Below are 21,999 nucleotides of genomic sequence, written 5' to 3'. Positions count from 1 at the left end.
ACTCCATATTCATCCTTTTTTAGCTCCTCCTTCTTGCCATGACTTCTTTTCATCATCTGATGTCTTGCCTTGATGTAGATGGATAATCCTCATAAGAAAGGCTTTAGTCCCTTCTTCAGTGTCTTGTGACACGTACACCGCTGCTTTCTCTTTCCCAAATGGATCCACAGCATAGGTCTTTGGTGTTTTGTCGGCAAAGAAGTTCCCCTTTGCTTCTGGAAAATCCAATCTCCCGTGAGCTTTGATCTCGATCACTGCAACCTCTGAAGGTAGATCCAGAGTGACCACAAGTTCTTGCATGGTAGCAGCATGTTTTACAGGAGTTCCACTGGACGTTAGGTATCCTCTGGCTGCCCAGATACTGCCGAAGTCATGAGCCACCCCAAAAGCGTATCTTGAATCCGTGTAGATGTTGACCACCTTCTCCGTCGCTTTCTGACAAGCCAACGTCAAAGCTTTAAGTTCCACTTCTTGTGCAGACATGTGCGGTGGTAGCGATCCAGCTGAGATGACCTGGTCATGTGTAACCACGGCAAATCCCGTATGGAATCTTCCTGTTTCATCTGCAAATCTGGAGCCATCAGTGAAGAACGTCAGGTCAGCATGTGGGAGTGGGTCTGCAGACACGTTTTTCTTGGAGGCTGCTTCTTCCTGCATTTGTTCGAGACAGTCATGATCCTCTGAGTGTGTAGAGGCATCTTCTCCGAGAGCATCAGTATCATCATCCACATCCCCCCTGGAAAGAGGAAACAGCGTGGACAGTTTGAAGATGCTGCAGCGGACAAGAGTGACATTATCCGGAACCAAGAGCAAACATTGGAGTCTCATATGACGCTGCACCAACAGATGTTTAGGTTGCAAGAATAGCAATTATGTCATGTGGAGCCATTAAGAGAACTGGATGTCCTCAGTTGATATCAGAATTTGGGATTCCAAGAGCTGGTGCAAACTGTATGGCCTGTTTAAGAGCGTAGAAAGCTTCCACGGATTTGGTACATAGTGGAAACGCTGACGTCTTGAGGTCATCGTACAATGGCTGCATCAGCTTGGAGGCATCTGGAATCCTTTGGCGACAATAAGTGATAGGTTAGCCAACTCATCCGAGGCCCATGTCTTAGGTTCTTGGCAGAACTCAACACCAGAGTCCCAAGTCTTGTCACTGGCAAGTGAGGCATACCGTATATACTCGAGTATAAGCCGAGATTTTCAGCCCAAATTTTTGGGCTGAAAGTGCCCCCTCGGCTTATACTCGAGTCACGGTCGGCGGTGGGGTCGGCGGGTGAGGGGGAGAGGGCGCTGATGCATACTCACCTAGTCCCGGCGCTCCTGGCGCTCCCCCTGCCCGTCCCACGGTCTCCGGGTGCCGCAGCCTCTTCCCCTGTTCAGCGGTCACATGGGACCGCTTATTAGAGAAATGAATAGGCTGCTCCACCTCCCATAGGGGCGGAGCCGCCTATTCATTTCTCTAATGAAGCGGTGCCGGTGACCGTAGAGGAAGAGGCTGCGGCACCGAAGACCAGCTGTCCGGGGGAAGGAGCGGCACGCCGGGAGCAGGTAAGTATCGCATATTCACCTGTCCGCGTTCCACACGCCGGGCGCTGTCTCCATCTTCCCGGCGTCTCTCCACACTGACTGTGCAGGTCAGAGGGCGCGATGACGCATATAGTGTGCGCGCCGCCCTCTGCCTGATCAGTCAGTGCAGGGAGACGCCGGGAAGATGGCGCCGAGGAGCTGCAAGAGAGGTGAGTATGTGTTTTATTATTTTTATTGCAGCAGCAGCACAGCTATGGGGCAATAATGGACGGTGCAGAGCACTATATGGCAGAGCTATGGGGCAATGGTGCAGAGCACTGTATGGCACAGCTATGGGGCAACGGTGCAGAGCACTATATGGCACAGCTATGGGGCAGTAATGGTGCAGAGCACTATATGGCACAACTATGGGGCAGTAATGGTGCAGAGTAGGGTTGAGCGACTTTCATTTTTTTAAGATCGAGTAGGGTTTTGGGAAACCCGATTTTGTCCAGAGTCGAGTCGAGTGCAGTCGGCCGATTATCGCTAAAAGTCGGGGATCGACCGAAACACGAAACCCAATGCAAGTCAATGGGGAAGCATAGTCGGCAGTGAGTGGAGGCCAGGAAAACACCTACAGTGCCCATTTTAATGCCAAAAACATCCATTCTTGTTTCTGAAGCTTGCCAATCTTAATTAACTGTATAATAATAGTTGGGCATAAGGAATTGGGGGAAAGTTGTGGGGGGAGTAGGGCTGGCTCAAGTTTTTCGTGGGCCCAGGAAATGCGGACTACGTCACGGCGGTGTTGCAGGGAAAGGTAAGTATTTAAAAGTTGCAAGTGCTGTGATCCTGAGCAAGCAGGGGGGGCCCACTCGTTCGCATTGCCACTGGCACAGGGCCCCTCAAAGTACGGCGGTGTGTTTGCATGGCGGGGGCGCCTCCCACCAGCAGCGACACTTTTGCGTACTCTGAGGGGCCCTGTGCCAGTGACGTCGCCAACGAGTATGCCCCCCCACCTGATGAAGGAACCTGCACTTTCATCTGCACCTTCCTCTTTGTCCCTGTGTAAGGTGGTATAACATGCGGGAAGGGGAACCTTACTTTCAGCAGGGTCAGATTCTGGCTGTGTAGAGTACAAGGGGAATGTAGTGGTCTAGGTCAATGTACCAGCAGACTCATTTAGCAGTGGCTGGGCAATGGGCAGGATGAGGAGGAAACAGATATAGGGCCAAAGAATAAAGTAGGCTACATGCAGTTCAAAATTGGTAACAGGACTAAACAGGCGGCATTGCTTTGTTCAGTGGAGTAGCAAACCCAAGAGCAGCAGACACTGTTTCAAGGGCCTAACCACACTAGTAGGCCAAATGCAGTTTAATATCTGATAGTATAGGGCGAAAGCCAGAATGTGGAAGCTCAGCTTTGTTCAGTTGAGGACAACACCAGGGAGGGGCAGACACCTTTAGTAGGCCGGAAAAGCCTATTGCATTTTTTAAAATGGTAATTTGGAGCAGAAGGTTGAAGCTCAGCTTTATTTAGTTGAGGGCAACACCAGGGAGGGGCAGAAGCCGTTAGTAGGCCCTAACCACCATTTTTTTTTTTTTTAAAACCACTTAATGAGAGCCGGAAGGTTGAAGCTCAGCTTTATTTAGTTGAGGACAACACCAGGGAGGGGCAGAAGCCGTTAGTAGGCCCTAACCACCATTTTTTTTTTAAAACCACTTAATGAGAGCCGGAAGGTTGAAGCTCAGCTTTATTTAGTTGAGGACAACACCAGGGAGGGGCAGAAGCCGTTAGTAGGCCCTAACCACCATTTTTTTTTTAAAACCACTTAATGAGAGCCGGAAGGTTGAAGCTCAGCTTTATTTAGTTGAGGACAACACCAGGGAGGGGCAGAAGCCGTTAGTAGGCCCTAACCACCATTTTTTTTTTTTAAACCACATAATGAGAGCCGGAAGGTTGAAGCTCAGCTTTATTTAGTTGAGGACAACACCAGGGAGGGGCAGAAGCCGTTAGTAGGCCCTAACCACCAATTTTTTTTTTTTTAAAACCACTTAATGAGAGCCGGAAGGTTGAAGCTCAGCTTTATTTAGTTGAGGACAACACCAGGGAGGGGCAGAAGCCGTTAGTAGGCCCTAACCACCATTTTTTTTTAAAAACCACTTAATGAGAGCCGGAAGGTTGAAGCTCAGCTTTATTTAGTTGAGGACAACACCAGGGAGGGGCAGAAGCCGTTAGTAGGCCCTAACCACCATTTTTTTTTTTAAAACCACATAATGAGAGCCGGAAGGTTGAAGCTCAGCTTTATTTAGTTGAGGACAACACCAGGGAGGGGCAGAAGCCGTTAGTAGGCCCTAACCACCATTTTTTTTTTTTTTAAAACCACTTAATGAGAGCCGGAAGGTTGAAGCTCAGCTTTATTTAGTTGAGGACAACACCAGGGAGGGGCAGAAGCCGTTAGTAGGCCCTAACCACCATTTTTTTTTTAAAACCACTTAATGAGAGCCGGAAGGTTGAAGCTCAGCTTTATTTAGTTGAGGACAACACCAGGGAGGGGCAGAAGCCGTTAGTAGGCCCTAACCAAAGTTGAAGGCCAAATGCAGTTTAATTTCTGATACTATAGGCCGAAAGCCAGAAGGTGGAAGTTCCGATTTAGACAGTGGAGGACAATTTGAATTAGGGACTGCAGACAGACTTAGTAGGCTGTCCCCTGTGGACCATGCATCCACCACATTAACCCATTGCGCCGTAATGGACACGTAATCTTCCGTGGCCATGCCTACAGGTCCATGCGTCTGTTGTCAGGTGCACCTTTGTACTCACAGATTGCCAGAGTGCATGGACAATGCGGTCTTCTACATGCTGGTGGAGGGTTGGGATGGCTTTTCTCGCAAAAGAAGTGTCGACTGGTTAGCTTGTAGCGTGGTACAGCGTAGTCCATCATGGCCTTATTAATAGTAAATAAAATATATAACTAGGCTCTATGAACTTTTAAATAGGTTCCAGGGGTACACGGGCAGCATTGGTGTGGTCAGTGGAGGAGTATTGCAAGTAGGGGCTGCAGACAGGCTATCAAAGGCCTAAAATAACAAACAGTAGGCAGTCATGGCAGTTTTACATCGGTTACATGGATACACAGGCAGGCACTCCAGGCAGCATTGTGCTCAGTGGAGGAGTATTGCAAGTAGGGGCCGCAGACAGGCTATCAAAGGCCTAAAATAACAAACAGTAGGCAGTCATGGCAGTTTTACATCGGTTACATGGATACACAGGCAGGCACTCCAGGCAGCATTGTGGTCAGTGGAGGAGTATTGCAAGTAGGGGCCGCAGACAGGCTATCAAAGGCCTAAAATAACAAACAGTAGGCAGTCATGGCAGTTTTACATCGGTTACATGGATACACAGGCAGCTAGGTGGTGAGTGGAGGAGTATTTAAAGTAAGGACCGCAGACAGGCTATCAAAGGCCTAACATAACAAACAATAGGCTCATGGCAGTTTTACAGCGGTTACATGGATACACGGGCAGGCAGCTTGGTGGTGAGTGGAGGAGTATTTAAAGTATGGACCGCAGACAGGCTTCGAAGGCCTAACACAATAAAATGGGCTGGCTGTAGGCACTTTAAAATTGGTTCCAGGGGTACACGGGCAGCAGTGGTCTGGTCAGTGGAGGCCTAGTGGAAGTATGGACCGCAGACAGGCTTCGAAGGCCTAACACAATAAAATGGGCTGGCTGTAGGCACTTTAAAATTGGTTCCAGGGGTACACGGGCAGCAGTGGTCTGGTCAGTGGAGGCCTAGTGGAAGGAGGGACCGCAGACAGGCTTCGAAGGCCTAACACAATAAAATGGGCTGGCTGTAGGCACTTTAAAATTGGTTCCAGGGGTACACGGGCAGCAGTGGTCTGGTCAGTGGAGGCCTAGTGGAAGGAGGGACCGCAGACAGGCTTCGAAGGCCTAACACAATAAAATGGGCTGGCTGTAGGCACTTTAAAATTGGTTCCAGGGGTACACGGGCAGCAGTGGTCTGGTCAGTGGAGGCCTAGTGGAAGGAGGGACCGCAGACAGGCTTCGAAGGCCTAACACAATAAAATGGGCTGGCTGTAGGCACTTTAAAATTGGTTCCAGGGGTACACGGGCAGCAGTGGTCTGGTCAGTGGAGGCCTAGTGGAAGGAGGGACCGCAGACAGGCTTCGAAGGCCTAACACAATAAAATGGGCTGGCTGTAGGCACTTTAAAATTGGTTCCAGGGGTACACGGGCAGCAGTGGTCTGGTCAGTGGAGGCCTAGTGGAAGTATGGACCGCAGACAGGCTTCGAAGGCCTAACACAATAAAATGGGCTGGCTGTAGGCACTTTAAAATTGGTTCCAGGGGTACACGGGCAGCAGTGGTCTGGTCAGTGGAGGACTAGTGGAAGTATGGACCGCAGACAGGCTTCGAAGGCCTAACACAATAAAATGGGCTGGCTGTAGGCACTTTAAAATTGGTTCCAGGGGTACACGGGCAGCAGTGGTCTGGTCAGTGGAGGACTAGTGGAAGGAGGGAGCGCAGAAAGGCTTCAAAGGCCTAAAATAACAAACAATAGGCTCATGGCAGTTTTACAGCGGTTACATGGATACACGGGCAGGCAGCTTGGTGGTCAGTGGAGGAGTAGGGACCGCAGACAGGCTATCAAAGGCCTAAAATAACAAACAATAGGCTCATGGCAGTTTTACAGCGGTTACATGGATACACGGGCAGGCAGCTTGGTGCTGAGTGGAGGAGTAGTGCAAGGAGTGTCTGTCCCAGTACTCCCAAAATATAAATAGATGTTAATGTCTCGCAAAACAACCAAAACAAAAAAAAAGATGGCATACTTAGGTACAGGGGTGGGCTCATCTGCTGTGTTTCTGACATAGTAATTTGGCAGTAACTATTTAATGGTGCCAATATAGGACACAGACACAGACTACTTTAAGTTGCATCATAGATGTCTACAAATTTGTATTGTCAGTGCCAGACATTGAATGATGTCAGCGAATAGACTAAAGATTGGTGGAGCTGTGCGACATAATTTTGCACGTAGTACAGCCCAGTTTGAGCTGGGGTAGGGGGGAACTCTCTTGAGGCCGGCGGGACCGCCCCAGGGCCACTCATGTTACAACGGTGTGTCTGACGTTGGGTGCGCACCACCACCGCCAGAGACACTACATTGTACTATGAGGGACCCAGTAGCAATGCCGTCAACCAAAAGCGAGCACACCCACCTCTTCAGACAAACAGCAGTCTCACGGGTGCTTGCGCCAAGTCGCGATACCACGGCCCCGTGTGGGGAGTTTGGCCATTTAGGGAGGTGTAAACATGTCGTATGCTGTACAATCTGCAGCAGCAAATTAGACATTAGAAAAGTAATTCACAGGCAAGAGCTTTTCATAGGAAAGCTAGGTGTCGGCCGGGCAAGGTGGGGCAAAAGATTTTGAAATCCAGTTGTGGTTCATTTTAATGAATGTTAGATCGTCAACATTTTGGGTAGCCAGACGAGTCCTTTTTTCGGTTAATATTGACCCTGCAGCACTGAATACTCTTTCTGATAGGACACTTGCTGCCGGGCAAGCAAGCTCCTGCAATGCATATTCTGCCAATTCTGGCCAGGTGTCTAATTTGGAGGCCCAGTAATCAAATGGGAATGACGGTTGAGGGAGAACATCGATAAGGGATGAAAAATAGTTAGTAACCATACTGGACAAATGTTGTCTCCTGTCACTTTCAATTGATGCAGCAGTACCTGTCCTGTCTGCGGTCATAGCAAAATCACTCCACAACCTGGTCAGAAAACCCCTCTGTCCAACGCCACTTCTGATGTGTGCACCCCTAACACTCCTAGTCTGCTGCCCCCTGGAGCTCGTGTGAGAACGATCACGTGCGCTGTGTGCTGGGAATGCCTGAAGCAAACGGTCAACAAGAGTTGATTGTTTGGTTGCTAATATTAGTTCCAAGTTCTCATGTGGCATAACATTTTGCAATTTGCCTTTATAGCGTGGATCAAGGAGGCAGGCCAACCAGTAATCGTCATCGTTCATCATTTTCGTAATGCGTGTGTCCCTTTGTAGGATACGTAAGGCATAATCCGCCATGTGGGCCAAAGTTCCACTTGTCAAATCTCCGGTTGTGATTGGTTGAGGGGCAGTTGCAGGCAAATCTACGTCACTTGTGTCCCTCAAAAAACCAGAACCCGGCCGTGACACGCAACCAATTTCCTGTGCCCCCGTGAAAGTTTCCGCATTAAAAATATACTCATCCCCATCATCCTCCTCGTCCTCCACCTCCTCTTCGCCCGCTACCTCGTCCTGTACACTGCCCTGACCAGACAATGGCTGACTGTCATCAAGGCTTCCCTCTTCCTCTGGTGCAGACGCCTGCTCCTTTATGTGCGTCAAACTTTGCATCAGCAGACGCATTAGGGGGATGCTCATGCTTATTACGGCGTTGTCTGCACTAACCAGCCGTGTGCATTCCTCAAAACACTGAAGGACTTGACACATGTCTTGTATCTTCGACCACTGCACACCTGACAACTCCATGTCTGCCATCCTACTGCCTGCCCGTGTATCCTCCCACAAATAAATAACAGCACGCCTCTGTTCGCACAGTCTCTGAAGCATGTGCAGTGTTGAGTTCCACCTTGTTGCAACGTCTATGATTAGGCGATGCTGGGGAAGGTTCAAAGACCGCTGATAGGTCTGCATACGGCTGGCGTGTACAGGCGAACGTCGGATATGTGAGCAAAGTGCACGCACTTTGAGGAGCAGGTCGGAGAACCCAGGATAAGTTTTCAATAAGCACTGCACCACCAGGTTTAAGGTGTGAGCCAGGCAAGGAATGTGTTTCAGTTGGGAAAGGGAGATGGCAGCCATGAAATTCCTTCCGTTATCACTCACTACCTTGCCTGCCTCAAGATCTACTGTGCCCAGCCACGACTGCGTTTCTTGTTGCAAGAACTCGGACAGAACTTCCGCGGTGTGTCTGTTGTCGCCCAAACACTTCATAGCCAATACAGCCTGCTGACGCTTGGCAGTAGCTGGCCCATAATGGGACAACTGGTGTGCAACAGTGTCATCTGCCGATGGAGTGGTTGGCCGACTGCGTTCTGTGGAAGAGCTGTAGCTTCTGCAGGAGGACGAGGAGGAGGAGGAGGGGGTGCGAACGCCTACAGCCAACTGTTTCCTAGACCGTGGGCTAGGCACAACTGTCCCTAAATTGATGTCGCCTGTGGACCCTGCATCCACCACATTCACCCAGTGTGCCGTGATGGACACATAACGTCCCTGGCCATGCCTACTGGTCCATGCATCTGTAGTCAGGTGCACCTTTGTACTCACAGATTGCCTGAGTGCATGGACGATGCGCTGTTTAACATGCTGGTGCAGGGCTGGGATGGCTTTTCTGGAAAAAAAGTGTCGACTGGGTAGCTCGTATCGTGGTTCAGCGTACTCCATCAGGGCTTTGAAAGCTTCGCTTTCAACTAACCGGTAGGGCATCATCTCTAACGAGATTAGTCTAGCTATGTGGGCGTTAAAACCCTGTGTACGCGGATGCGAGGATAAGTACTTCCTTTTTCTAACCAGAGTCTCATGTAGGGTGAGCTGGACTGGAGAGCTGTAGATCGTGGAACTTTCGGGTGTGCCGGTGGACATGGCAGACTGAGAGACGGTTGGAGACGGTATTGTTTCCGCCGGTGCCCTACATGCAATATTTCCTCCTACAAAACTGGTGATTCCCTGACCCTGACTGCTTTTGGCTGGCAAAGAAACCTGCACAGATACTGCCGGTGGTGCGGAAAATGGTGGCCTTACAGTGACGGAAGGGATGTTGCGTTGCTGACTAGCTTCATTGGCCGAGGGTGCTACAACCTTGAGGGACGTTTGGTAGTTAGTCCAGGCTTGAGAATGCATGGTGGTTAAGTGTCTATGCATGCAACTAGTATTTAGACTTTTCAGATTCTGACCTCTGCTTAAGCTAGTTGAACATTTTTGACAGATGACTTTGCGCTGATCAGTTGGATGTTGTTTAAAAAAATGCCAGACTGCACTCTTCCTAGACTCTGATCCCTTTTCAGGGATTGCAGACTGAGCTTTAACCGGATGGCAACGCTGTGCTCCAACAGGTTTTGGCTTTGACACGCGTTTTGGTCCAGATACGGGCCCGGCAGATGGAACCTGTTGCGATGTTGATGCCTGCTGCGGCCCCTCCTCCACCTCCGCTTCTGAACTACTGCCGCCTGCACCCTGTTCCCCCAATGGCTGCCAATCGGGGTCAATAACTGGGTCATCTATTACCTCCTCTTCGAGCTCGTGTGCAACTTCGTCTGTGTCACTGTGTCGGTCGGTGGTATAGCGTTCGTGGCGGGGCAACATAGTCTCATCAGGGTCTGATTGTGGATCTGTACCCTGAGAGGGCAATGTGGTGGTCTGAGTCAAAGGAGCAGCATAGTACTCTGGCTGTGGCTGTGCATCAGTGCACTCCATGTCAGAATATACTTGTAATGGGCATGGCCTGTTAAATGTTTCACTTTCTAAGCCAGGGACGGTATGTGTAAAGAGCTCCATGGAGTGACCCGTTGTGTCGCCTGCTGCATCCTTCTCTCTTGTTGTAGTTTTTGCTGAGGAGGACAAGGAAGCGACTTGTCCCTGACCGTGAACATCCACAAGCGACGCGCTGCTTTTACATTTACCAGTTTCGGAAGAGGAGGCAAAAGAGCTAGAGGCTGAGTCTGCAATGTAAGCCAAAACTTGCTGTTGCTGCTCCGCCTTTAAAAGCGGTTTTCCTACTCCCAGAAAAGAGAGCGTTCGAGGCCTTGTGTAGCCTGACGACGAAACTGGCTCCACAGCTCCAGACTTAGGTGGAATATTTTTATCCCCACGACCACCTGATGCTCCACTACCACTACCATCATTACCAGCTGACAATGAACGCCCACGACGACCTCTTGCACCAGACTTCCTCATTGTTTTAAAATCTTAACCAAAGTAACTTTATTTGTTGCTATCAAACAACTTACACGGTGAGCTATAACTTCAGTATGATTTCAATATCCCTTAACAGGTTGGTGAGACCACAAGGAAAATCAGGCACAATGTTACACACTCTGTTTTCTGTGGCACAAAATCACAGAGATGACACACACGCAGGACTGTCACTCAAGCACTAATGTCAATATTAATCTCCCACCTAATTTATTTATTTTTTTTTCTCAGGGAGACTTTAGAAACCAAATAATATTAAAAAAAAAAAAAAAAAGGCTTTCTATGGCCCACAATTAGAGAGAGAGAGGTGGCACAACCAGGAGTCAAGACTGGCGCACAAGCTGAAAGGGCAATATTACTCTCCCACTGTTTTTTATGTTTTTTTTGTTTTTTTCAGGGAGACTTTAGAAACCAAATAATATTAAAAAAACCAAAAAAAAAAAAGGCTTTCTATGGCCCACTGAATGAAAGGGAGAGAGGTGGCACACCCAGGAGTCAAGACTGGCACACAAGCTGAAAGGGCAATATTACTCTCCCACTGTTTTTTTATGTATTTTTTGTTTTTTCAGGGAGACTTTAGAAACCCAATAATATTTAAAAAAAAAAATAAATAGGCTTTCTATGGCCCACTGAATGAGAGGGAGAGAGGTGGCACACCCAGGAGTCAAGACTGGCACACAAGCTGAAAGGGCAATATTACTCTCCCACTGTTTTTTTAGGTTTTTTTTTTTTTTTCAGGGAGAATTAGAAACCAAATAATATTAAAAAAAAAAAAAATAGGCTTTCTATGGCCCACTGAATGAAAGGGAGAGAGGTGGCACACCCAGGAGTCAAGACTGGCACACAAGCTGAAAGGGCAATATTACTCTCCCACTGTTTTTTTATGTATTTTTTGTTTTTTCAGGGAGACTTTAGAAACCCAATAATATTTAAAAAAAAAAATAAATAGGCTTTCTATGGCCCACTGAATGAGAGGGAGAGAGGTGGCACACCCAGGAGTCAAGACTGGCACACAAGCTGAAAGGGCAATATTACTCTCCCACTGTTTTTTTAGGTTTTTTTTTTTTTTTCAGGGAGAATTAGAAACCAAATAATATTAAAAAAAAAAAAATAGGCTTTCTATGGCCCACTGAATGAAAGGGAGAGAGGTGGCACACCCAGGAGTCAAGACTGGCACACAAGCTGAAAGGGCAATATTACTCTCCCACTGTTTTTTTATGTATTTTTTGTTTTTTTCAGGGAGACTTTAGAAACCCAATAATATTTAAAAAAAAAAATAAATAGGCTTTCTATGGCCCACTGAATGAGAGGGAGAGAGGTGGCACACCCAGGAGTCAAGACTGGCACACAAGCTGAAAGGGCAATATTACTCTCCCACTGTTTTTTTATGTATTTTTTGTTTTTTTCAGGGAGACTTTAGAAACCCAATAATATTTAAAAAAAAAAATAAATAGGCTTTCTATGGCCCACTGAATGAGAGGGAGAGAGGTGGCACACCCAGGAGTCAAGACTGGCACACAAGCTGAAAGGGCAATATTACTCTCCCACTGTTTTTTTAGGTTTTTTTTTTTTTTCAGGGAGACTTTAGAAACCAAATAATATTAAAAAAAAAAAAAAAAAAAAAAAAAATAGGCTTGCTATAGCCCACTGAATGAGAGATAGCACACACAGCAGTGGCACACAAGCCCTTACTGAGGCCAATATTTTTCTCCCACTGATTGATGTAGTGTTTTTGTGTTGAGGTAGAATTTAGAACACAAATCACGGAAAAAATAAGTAGGCTTTCTATGGCCCACTGAATGAAAGGGAGAGAGGTGGCACACCCAGGAGTCAAGACTGGCACACAAGCTGAAAGGGCAATATTACTCTCCCACTGTTTTTTTATGTATTTTTTGTTTTTTTCAGGGAGACTTTAGAAACCCAATAATATTTAAAAAAAAAAATAAATAGGCTTTCTATGGCCCACTGAATGAGAGGGAGAGAGGTGGCACACCCAGGAGTCAAGACTGGCACACAAGCTGAAAGGGCAATATTACTCTCCCACTGTTTTTTTATGTATTTTTTGTTTTTTTCAGGGAGACTTTAGAAACCCAATAATATTTAAAAAAAAAATAAATAGGCTTTCTATGGCCCACTGAATGAGAGGGAGAGAGGTGGCACACCCAGGAGTCAAGACTGGCACACAAGCTGAAAGGGCAATATTACTCTCCCACTGTTTTTTTAGGTTTTTTTTTTTTTTCAGGGAGACTTTAGAAACCAAATAATATTAAAAAAAAAAAAAAAAAAAAAAAAAATAGGCTTGCTATAGCCCACTGAATGAGAGATAGCACACACAGCAGTGGCACACAAGCCCTTACTGAGGCCAATATTTTTCTCCCACTGATTGATGTAGTGTTTTTGTGTTGAGGTAGAATTTAGAACACAAATCACGGAAAAAATAAGTAGGCTTTCTATGGCCCACTGAATGAAAGGGAGAGAGGTGGCACACCCAGGAGTCAAGACTGGCACACAAGCTGAAAGGGCAATATTACTCTCCCACTGTTTTTTTATGTATTTTTTGTTTTTTCAGGGAGACTTTAGAAACCCAATAATATTTTAAAAAAAAAATAAATAGGCTTTCTATGGCCCACTGAATGAGAGGGAGAGAGGTGGCACACCCAGGAGTCAAGACTGGCACACAAGCTGAAAGGGCAATATTACTCTCCCACTGTTTTTTTAGGTTTTTTTTTTTTTTTCAGGGAGAATTAGAAACCAAATAATATTAAAAAAAAAAAAATAGGCTTTCTATGGCCCACTGAATGAAAGGGAGAGAGGTGGCACACCCAGGAGTCAAGACTGGCACACAAGCTGAAAGGGCAATATTACTCTCCCACTGTTTTTTTATGTATTTTTTGTTTTTTTCAGGGAGACTTTAGAAACCCAATAATATTTAAAAAAAAAAATAAATAGGCTTTCTATGGCCCACTGAATGAGAGGGAGAGAGGTGGCACACCCAGGAGTCAAGACTGGCACACAAGCTGAAAGGGCAATATTACTCTCCCACTGTTTTTTTAGGTTTTTTTTTTTTTTCAGGGAGACTTTTGAAACCAAATAATATTAAAAAAAAAAAAAATATAGGCTTGCTATAGCCCACTGAATGATAGCGCACACACAGCAGTGGCACACAAGCCCTGACTGAGGCCAATATTTTTCTCCCACTGATTGATGTAGTGTTTCTGTGTTGAGGTAGATTTTAGAACACAAATCACGGAAAAAATAAATAGGCTTTCTATGGCCCACTCAGTGAGAGATGGCACACACAGGGATGGCACTGTAGCAGAAATGCCAATCTTAATCTCCCACAAAAAAAAAACAAAAAAAAAAAAAAACTGTCCTACAATTACTATCTCCCTGCAGTAATGTAAGCCAGGTATGGCAGGCAGCAATAGGAGTGGACTGATGCACAAATTAAATAAAAAGTGTGGACAAACAAAAAAGATAGCTGTGCAGAAAGGAAGGAACAAGAGGATATGTGCTTTGAAAAAAGCAGTTGGTTTCCACAGTGGCGTACACACAGCAATACAGCTATCACGGAGCCTTCTAGGGCAGCCCAATGAGCTACAGCGCTGAGGGGAAAAAAAAAAAAAAATAGCTTCCACTGTTCCTGCACACCGAAGGTGGTGTTGGACAGTGGAAATCGCTGCAGCACAAGCGGTTTGGTGGTTAGTGGACCCTGCCTAACGCTCTCCCTGCTTCTGATGAAGCGGCAGCAACCTCTCCCTAAGCTCAGATCAGCAGCAGTAAGATGGCGGTCGGCGGGAACGCCCCTTTATAGCCCCTGTGACGCCGCAGACAGCAAGCCAATCACTGCAATGCCCTTCTCTAAGATGGTGGGGACCAGGATCTATGTCATCACGCTGCCCACACTCTGCGTTCACCTTCATTGGCTGAGAAATGGCGCTTTTCGCGTCATTGAAACGCGACTTTGGCGCGAAAGTCGCGTACCGCATGGCCGACAAGCACAGGGGTCGGATCGGGTTTCATGAGACGCCGACTTAGCCAAAAGTCGGCGACTTTTGAAAATGATCGACCCGTTTCGCTCAACCCTAGTGCAGAGCACTATATGGCACAGCTATGGGGCAATAATGGTGCAGAGCACTATATGGCACAGCTATGGGGCAATAATGGTGCAGAGCATTGTATGGCACAGCTATGGGGCAATAATGGTGCAGAGCACTATATGGCACAGCTATGGGGCAATAATGGTGCAGAGCATTGTATGGCACAGCTATGGGGCAATAATGGTGCAGAGCACTATATGGCACAGCTATGGGGCAATAATGGTGCAGAGCACTATATGGCACAGCTATGGGGCAATAATGGTGCAGAGCACTATATGGCACAGCTATGGGGCAATAATGGTGCAGAGCACTATATGGCACAGCTATGGGGCAATAATGGTGCAGAGCACTATATGGCACAGCTATGGGGCAATAATGGTGCAGAGCACTGTATGGCACAGCTATGGGGCAATAATGGTGCAGAGCATTGTATGGCACAGCTATGGGGCAATAATGGTGCAGAGCACTATATGGCACAGCTATGGGGCAATAATGGTGCAGAGCATTGTATGGCACAGCTATGGGGCAATAATGGTGCAGAGCACTATATGACACAGCTATGGGGCAGTAATGGTGCAGAGCATTGTATGGCACAGCTATGGGGCAATAATGGTGCAGAGCACTGTATGGCACAGCTATGGGGCAATAATGGTGCAGAGCACTGTATGGCACAGCTATGGGGCAGTAATGGTGCAGAGCACTATATGGCACAGCTATGGGGCAGTAATGGTGCAGAGCACTATATGGCACAGCTATGGGGCAACGGTGCAGAGCACTATATGGCACAGCTATGGGGCAACGGTGCAGAGCACTATATGGCACAGCTATGGGGCAGTAATGGTGCAGAGCACTATATGGCACAGCTATGGGGCAGTAATGGTGCAGAGCACTATATGGCACAGCTATGGGGCAATAATGGTGCAGAGCACTATATGACACAGCTATGGGGCAGTAATGGTGCAGAGCATTGTATGGCACAGCTATGGGGCAATAATGGTGCAGAGCACTGTATGGCACAGCTATGGGGCAACGGTGCAGAGCACTATATGGCACAGCTATGGGGCAGTAATGGTGCAGAGCACTATATGGCACAGCTATGGGGCAGTAATGGTGCAGAGCACTATATGGCACAGCTATGGGGCAACGGTGCAGAGCACTATATGGCACAGCTATGGGGCAACGGTGCAGAGCACTATATGGCACAGCTATGGGGCAGTAATGGTGCAGAGCACTATATGGCACAGCTATGGGGCAGTAATGGTGCAGAGCACTATATGGCACAGCTATGGGGCAATAATGGTGCAGAGCACTATATGGCACAGCTATGGGGCAATAATGGTGCAGAGCACTATATGACACAGCTATGGGGCAGTAATGGTGCAGAGCACTGTATGGCACAGCTATGGGGCAATAATGGTGCAGAGCACTATATGGCACAGCTATGGGGCAATAATGGTGCAGAGCACTGTATGGCACAGCTATGGGGCAATAATGGACGGTGCAGAGCACTATATGGCACAGCTATGGGGCAATAATGGTGCAGAGCACTATATGGCACAGCTATGGGGCAATAATGGTGCAGAGCACTGTATGGCACAGCTATGGGGCAATAATGGTGCAGAGCACTATATGGCACAGCTATGGGGCAATAATGGTGCAGAGCACTGTATGGCACAGCTATGGGGCAATAATGGTGTAGAGCACTGTATGGCACAGCTATGGGGCAATAATGGTGCAGAGCACTGTATGGCACAGCTATGGGGCAATAATGGACGGTGCAGAGCACTATATGGCACAGCTATGGGGCAATAATGGTGCAGAGCACTATATGGCACAGCTATGGGGCAATAATGGTGCAGAGCACTGTATGGCACAGCTATGGGGCAATAATGGTGCAGAGCACTGTATGGCACAGCTATGGGGCAATAATGGACGGTGCAGAGCACTATATGGCACAGCTATGGGGCAATAATGGTGCAGAACACTGTATGGCACAGCTATGGGGCAATAATGGACGGTGCGGAGCACTATATGGCACAGCTATGGGGCAATAATGAACGGTGCAGAGCACTATATGGCACAGCTATGGGGCAATAATGGTGCAGAGCACTATATGGCACAGCTATGGGGCCATAATGAACAGTATGGAGCATCTATTTTTATTTTTGAAATTCACCGGTAGCTGCTGCATTTTCCACCCTAGGCTTATACTCGAGTCAATAAGTTTTCCCAGTTTTTTGTGGCAAAATTAGGGGGGTCGGCTTATACTCGGGTCGGCTTATACTCGAGTATATACGGTAATTGAACACAATATCCATAACAGGCCAATATGCATCGCCTGCTTTAAGATTTGGCAAGGAAATGAGATCTTGCCACGTGGCTGAGTGATTCCTTTGGATTTGAAGCATGCTTCTGTTGAAAGGCATTGGCTGTTTTTCTGGATCTGGAAGTTGGTTCAACAGAGTAGCAGCTTGCTGGGGTGTAATCTTGACATAGAGGGTGGGCTCCTCAGACATGAGCATTGGCAATGTTGGTGGTGGCACCTGAGGCGGGAGTAGAGATGGCACCGGGAGTACAGATGTAATCACTTGTGTATGAGGAGCAGGAGGAGTCTTGGAATGAGGAGCTCTATTTGGGCAGCTCCAGTATCATGGTGTGGGGTCCAGGTGACACAGGCAGTCTTAAAAGCTTTAACAGTCCTGTCCTCATTAATGCGAGTTATTGCTGCCCGAAGTTGTTGAGCACTAACATCTGGATGAATAGGGTCAACATTAGGGGTCACAGCGTGTATGATCATTCTACATGAGAGATTGCAAGCTTTAGTCACCGCTATGTCCCCAACAGCTATCTGACCACGTGACTCAACAATGATTTGACTGTCAGCTTGAATAGTCGCCCCTCCTGCTTCCACTATAGCTCTAGCTACACCTCCATTGTGCTCTAACCGAGAATTTGCAGCATTAACAATAGCGTCTGTCTCCATTGTTGTTATGTCACCCTTTCCCACCACTACCAAGGGTCCCTCAGGAAGTTCTTTTTCAAAAATAGGTTGCCACCATTCCCTCCCCTTTGTGCTTCCTGTGCTATTGGTATCCCCCTCCCAGATTGTGCCCCCCTTGTTACAGTTGCCACCGTCCCATACAGGTGTGCACTTGGCTGCGAGAGAGCCTGTGAGTTACCGGGTATTGGGTTAGGTAGACTGCATGAGAGTGCTGTTGTAGTGGAAGCGTTGGGAGGAGAGGCCGCTGCTTGGAGCATCTCATGTGGGTGTGCTGCTAAATTAGCAGTGGAAGTGACAGTAGAAAGGGTCGGGGCCGGGGACAATCCAGGTGGGAGTATTGCTGGATTCACGACAGGAGTGATAGGGGAAAGTGTCGGTGCCTCATTGGAAACCACTGAGATAGGAAACATGGGTAAAGCCTGGGTAATTCACCTGGGTAATGGGTAATTCACTTCCCGAAGGAATATAGTATTGGCCATCAATGGTCATTACTGGGTAACAAGGATTTAGTGATGTGGTGTGTAGCCTTAGTCTGAGATGTTCACCACCAGGAGCAGCACATTTGCCATCCACAAAATGGCCGATATTAGAATTAAAACATTTGCCATCCACAAAATGGCTGCTGCCATCAGAATAAGCACATTTGCCACCCACAAAATGGCCGCTATTAGAATTAAAACATTTGCCATCCACAAAATGGCTGCTGTTACAATAAGCACATGGCTCTGGGCCACCATTATGGCTGCTATTACATTTAACACATTTGCCATCAACAAAATGGCCGCTATTACATTTAGCACATGGCTCTGGGCCACCATTATACGGTGGTGGCCGCTCACAGGATATATTTTTGTAATACACACAACTCAAAACTCTATTCTTTCTATTCCTTTCCTCTTCTACCCAATTTCCAATTTTTTTTTCTATACAGACTTTCAGAGACTCTTTCTTCTGCCCTAGCAATAGACAACAATCCATTATCTTCTAGGATACCTTTTCTTTCTTTTAAGACAATCTTCTACTCCAGGGGCTGTAACCATCCCCCTTCTGGCATTCCACACAACTTCCACTAATTTACACGAGTCTAACTTGCCATCTGAATTTGGCTTAGTGCCCATACGGCAGAACTGCATTAATTTCTCCATCTTTCTGTAGATACACAGTATATATATCTATCTATCAAGATAACAAACACCAAACAAACAATAAGATGGGGCAGATGACTCAAACCTGAGATTCTAAAGGGAACTGAGTCTGCAGTACTCAGTTCCTATTGCTTCTTGTCACGTGGTCCCTGTCTGACATCCGTGGTCCGTACTTTACAAACCAATTATTCCCTACCTTGTCAAATTGCTCCCTAACTTACCAGTCCCCGTGCAGAGTCAACTCACTCGATGTCACGGGGCCAAAAAAAAAGAAAAACTATAAATTTAATTGGCTCGAACTGAGCCAATTCGCTCCAAGTTTCAATGAGCCGCTACACAATTTATTATGCCCGAACTGAGTCAATTCACTCCAAGCTTTACCGGGCCCCCCTAGGCCGAGTCAATCACTCCAGGTCCTAGTCTCTCTTATACAGAACTGAAAATCTTATCACAGGCGACAACCGTATACCACAGACAAAAATGTATATATTTTTTTTTTCTACACTTGCTTGCTTATCCTTCTCTAAAAAACCTGCTTTTCCTGTTTTAACACACATTGCTTAACTTGCTCTTCCTGTTCCAAACACATGGTTCTCCTTCTGTAAGCACTTGCTTCTTTTCTTTCCTAAAAACCTGCTTTTCCTGTTTTAACTACCAGTCATCTCCTTCTGTAAAAAAAACAAACTTGCTCTTCCTGTTTCAACACTTGCTTCTCTTAACTACCAGTCATCTCCCCTCTTCACAACATGCAACAGGCAGTAGGCAACTAAAACATGTGACGGTTCTTGCAATTAAATGACCAGCAGCGGGAGACCTTTCTGCCGTCTTACAGATACCAAGAAAACCGGACACAGTCAGGCAATCTGCACAGGATACCCCGGAGGACACAGGTAAAGACTACAGATTATAAAAATCAGCAGACTTGCCGTGTTCTGTTAAGGAGGTGATCAGTCTCCAGGTTCGGGGTATTCAGTGCGTCCAGCCGTTCCACTCGCCGGTCCTCAGGGTTCAGGGCTCTCCTCTGCTGGCCCAAGGTTGGGCGGCCAAATATTAGGGTTGAACAATTAATAAAATGTTCAATTCTCTAGTTGCCTACTCCTGGCCTAATGGATATTGATCATGTGCACTAAAGAAATACACCAGACACAGTCAGCTGTAACTCTCCTTGATCAATGTGTGGCTCAGCTCCAAGAAGGGATTTATTTGGCTTAAAACACATCTTATATATTTTCTGTAAGGGGGCTCGGTTAGCTCTAAGATGGGAGTGATCGGATGTCTTCCATTGGTTAGTGGGTTGGGCAATGAGCAAGTCCATGGGCGGATCCATGAGGTCATCAGGGTGGGTTGGTCCATGAGGTCATCAGGGTGGGCATCACAGTGGGTGGATCCATGAGGTCATCAGGGTGGGCGTCATCTTGGACACCAACACATGGTCTGCTGATACTGGAAATGGTGGCCATCTTTAGTGTCTTCATTGTACATCTTGGATACCAGAGCACATGGATCGGATACAGGAGATGGTAGCCATCTTTAGTGTCTCACTTTGATCTGAGGAAAACTTATGTAAGGTTAAACAATACATGTTAGGCCATGTGCACACGTTCAGGATTGTTAGCGTTTTTTTCGCGTTTTTTTCGCTATAAAAACGTGATAAAAACGCGAAAAAAACGCTAACATATGCCTCCTATTATTTACAAGGTATTCCGCATTTTTTGTGCAAATGTTGCGATTTTTTCCGCGAAAAAATCGCATAGCGGAAAAAAAAGCAACATGTTCATTAAAAATGCGGAATTGCGGGGATTCCGCACACCTAGGGGTCCATTGATCTGCTTACTTCCCGCACGGGGCTGTGCCCACGATGCGGGAAGTAAGCAGATTATGTGCGGTTGGTACCCAGGGTGGAGGAGAGGAGACTCTCCTCCACGCACTGGGCACCATATAATTGGTAAAAAAATAAGAAATAAAATAAAAAACAGTCCTATACTCACCCTCGATGTCCGGCGCTGTGTTCCCGCCTCTGTGCTGCACGCTGGCTGGTTCCTGTAGCTGGTGTGCGCTGAAGGACCTCGCCGAATGACGTCACTGTCCTGTGATTGGTCGTGAGCGGTCATGTGACCGCTCACGTGACCGGACCGTGACGTCACGGAAGGTCCTGTGCGCACACGCCAGCTAGAGAAAGAGGAACGGACGCCGCTGAGGAGATGTCTGGGTGAGTATAAGCATTTTTTTATTTTTTTATTATTTTTAACATTCTATCTTTTACTATAGATGCTGCATAAGCTGCATCTATAGTAAAAAGTTGGTCACACTTGTCAAACGCTATGTTTGACAAGTGTGACCAACCTGTCAGTCAGTTTTCCAAGCGATGCTACAGATCGCTTGGAAAACTTTAGCATTCTGCAAGCTAATTACGCTTGCAGAATGCTAAAAAAACGCGAAAAAAACGGAAAAAAAACGCAAAAAAAAAAATGCGGATTTCTTGCAGAAAATTTCAGGTTTTCTTCAGGAATTTTCTGCAAGAAATCCGCAACGTGTGCACATACCCTTATGGGTTGCTTCTCTCAATTACCTTATGTATTGAGGTTAATTAAGTATTTGATCTTATGGCTCTCCTCAACACCTCATTCTCTATTTGCTGTGCTGCTTATTGTAACCATGCCCTTCCATTATATAAACCTGTGTCTGACTCCCCTTCATGCAAGCAACAGAATTTTCATTTTGTTCAAGCATCTCCACTAGTGTTTAGAATTCCGATACCGCAAGTATCGGTATCGGCCGATACTTAGCGGTATCGGAATTCCGATACCAAGATCCGATACTTGCCGCGTATCGGATACCGGAATCGGAAGTTCCCAGGATTCAAACTGCACAAATTTGCACGAATTCAGCCAATGAGAATGATTCCAAGTGTGGGCACATCCTGTTCAGCATGGAGGGCATGAAACTACTGGCAAGGCTGTGATTGGCTGCTGAAATGATGTCATGCTGCATTTTAAAAGTCGCTGGTGCCATTTTGCGCTCACTCTGCTGTGAATTCAGTTAGTGACAGGACGCTGTTTGCTGACTGAGGGCCAGTTTAGAGATAGCGATTTGCTTCATTGTTCTTTTCCAAGGCTAATTTAGCAACCGCTGTGTTCACCTACTAATCACCTTGCTTTTGCCTTGCAGCGCTGTTTTCACAGCGATCTGCAAGGTCTGTGTGTGTGTGTGTGTGTGTGAGTGTAGCCCACTCTCTAGTCTGT

Source organism: Ranitomeya variabilis, chromosome 1 (assembly GCF_051348905.1).
Source record: "Ranitomeya variabilis isolate aRanVar5 chromosome 1, aRanVar5.hap1, whole genome shotgun sequence".
Classification (NCBI taxonomy): domain Eukaryota; kingdom Metazoa; phylum Chordata; class Amphibia; order Anura; family Dendrobatidae; genus Ranitomeya; species Ranitomeya variabilis.
Note: the sequence above shows the minus strand (reverse complement) of the source record.